Consider the following 3145-nt stretch of genomic DNA (forward strand, 5'->3'; position numbering starts at 1 on the left):
GCTCCTTGTGAATTGTGACAGTGATAGAACAACTAGTATTGTCTCATGGACAAAACATTTACCACTCAATCAAAGAGTCCGTTAGTAGCACTATTATGTACCGTATATTTACTCATAAGCAAACAATTTGAGATGACACACTTGATACCAATGTGAACATTCATTGTCATACATTGTGAATAATAATAATGCTCTCTTATCAATTTAATTGCAGCACTTTAATCCAGCCGGGCTTGAGCTTTGCACAACATTTTAAATGAGTGGTTTGGGGTAATCATCAAATTGCACGCCTTCTTCACTGCCAACATTTTGTGCCTTGAAGCAGCTCTAGCTGAAGTTCTGCAGGCTGTTATTTGATTGCTTTGTTCTGAGGAAGCTCTGCAGCATAGTTTGCTCATCCAATTATCTCAAATACTGTAGTTCACGTCTTAACATCATCGTTAATGTATCACAAAGGTGCATAACCAAATCGCAAGACGGACAATGTGTACTGCACATACTGCACATTATGTGACAGTACAATATTGTGCAACAGTATACAACATGTCCAGATACAGTGTGTTGAGCAGGGCTGTGAAAATACATTGCGTTAAGTCGACGGTGTGTGTTGAATGAGGAATTCCTGTTCTATTCTTTGACTATATAGAAGTGTCTATTTGTACGTCTCTAAATGTTTTGATGAATTGAACAAGGTGGACCCATGCATGCGCATGGGGAGACAGATGAGCCGTGCTTGGACTAGTTAATCAACGGATCAATGAACAGCTAAGTCTTGATACTGCACACAGAGCGCAGCATGGACTCCATGCCGTGGAGTGTGTGTGTGTGTGTGTGTGTGTGTGTGTGTGTGTGTGTGTGTGTGTGGGGCAATTGAGGGCAAGTGAGGGATGTATGTGGTTAAAATGTAAGCATTTCGGTCGGTCCTCAACTCCTCACGACACACACGCACGCACGCACGCACGCACGCACACACACACACACACACACACACACACACACACACACACTTTCTCTCACACTCCAGTGGAAGAACCATTAAATCCCACCCCAGGAGCCGTGCTCAGCCCGCCCACAAGCTCAGCTGAATCAAATCAATACTGTTGTTCAGCCTCTTGACGCTTCAATAGTGAACTGAAACCTTCATCTTGAATGATGAAGAGCCCAGCATTACATGTTGCAGAGAAGTATGACTGATGTTTAACACCAGACAATGATCTCTCTCTCTCTCTCTCTCTGTTTTCAGCAAATATTCATTCTACTCGTTCTCTCTCTCACTCAACGCTCTCCTCGGGAGCTCCAATTCATTTGATCAATTGATGATTGATGTTGTCGTGGGCCAATTGGAGAAAGTTTTCATCCAAAGAGGAAACGGAAACCCTTGCTTTCCCAGGCACATGCACACAGAATGTCCCTTTCTAGACATGATGGGACTTGTATGTCCTTTTAATTTAAAAGATATGTCTGATAGGTATACAGTAGACTGATGGGAGATGCAGAGGAGACGCGGTGCCCAGACGCTACGCCAGCCGCCCGGGCCAATTCAGATCAAATTTGAATCAGAACTAAAAAAAGGAATGCATATGGACCAGGCTTGGTTGCCTATATAGCCATGGCTGTTTCACCCATTTTGGGGCGGGAACTCCTTTTGCTGTTTATAGCATTATGTTATGATTTAGCTATTGAAAAAAGCAGATCTACACCCAGCTAACATTGCCCCGCTAGCTACCGCCTCCCGCTGTCTATTGCAGCGTAGCACGCCCGGCGTGGCTTGGACTTCCCCCCGCTGTCCTCACGTCATACGATCTCGCTCAGTTAGATTTCCACTTCTCTTCAGAGTTACAGCCCTCTTCACGCTGTCGTGAGGCTTGCCGTGTCCGCTGGTAGCATTATTCTCATTCTCTCTCTCTCTCTCCCTCTCAATTCAATGGAGCTTTATTGGCAACATACGTTTACATTACATTCAATCATTCCTGTTATACATTCTATATAGAAGTGTATAATTGTAAGTCTCTAAAATGGTGGGCCTTATTGTAAACAAGTGTATTGCTTCATCATAGTGTCCACAGTTTTTGTATCGAGTTGTACTTTTGTTTGAATTAAATGTACTCATTCTGCATACTGTTTATACATCGATACTCAACTCAACTCAACTCAACTTTATTTATATAGCACATTTAAAACAACCATAGCTGCCACAAAGTGCTGTACAGTACATAGGTAAAACAGTAAGTAAACACATAGACTAAAAACACAGAATACAAAGACAACACACAAAACAAGAAAAGGAGGGGGGGAAACAAGTTCAGGAACAGAGGTCTCATGCTGTGTTACAGCATGAGACCTTTCATACATTGAAAACTGGGACTCAACTGATGCAAATTACAGCAATGTTGTTATTCAATTGAGCCATTTACACGTCACATCTATAATAAGTGTTCACTTCGTAAATGTGTGTCAACCCCCATCCTCTGCCAGAGGAATGCCTGCTGCGTCTTAAGGTTACATTCTATCCTTATACTACAAACTTATACATCTTTGGGGTATTTCTGAATCTTATGTCATATTATGGTACATAATTATGCAATTCCTAACCCATAAGACACAGTACAAGAGGAAATATCAGATTCCACTAGAAAGCTGAAACTAACTTGATATACCTGACATATAACATTCAATCATCCCGGGCCTTATTGTAAACAAGTGTAATGCTTCATCATTTCATCATGTTTGAATTAAATGTACTCATTCTGCATATTGTTTATAAATCAATACATTGAAACTGGGACTCAACTGATGCAAATTACAGCAATGTTGCTATTCAATTGATGATTGCCTGTGAGTGAGTGAGTGTGGGCGTGACTTGTGAAATGATGCGAGTCAGTTGACCAACGGGGTCCTTCCTAGAACTTCCTGCTTTCTCTCTCTCTCAAGCATAAAAATAGAACAAGCTCTTATGTTGTTTGTCGTTGTCCTCCTCAGTTCAGGCTGTTTAGTTCGATGCGATCTTCATTCATCTCGTCGACGTCTTGACACTTGCTCATAGTTTAGTTTAGTTTAGTTTAGTTTAGTTTAGTTTATTTGATCATCTTCACAGTTACAAAACAGCTTAGTGTGTTAACACATGGTTACATAACAAAAAAGGAAC

This window comes from Protomyctophum parallelum, assembly GCF_964188405.1.
Source record: "Protomyctophum parallelum genome assembly, chromosome: 2".
NCBI lineage: Eukaryota > Metazoa > Chordata > Actinopteri > Myctophiformes > Myctophidae > Protomyctophum > Protomyctophum parallelum.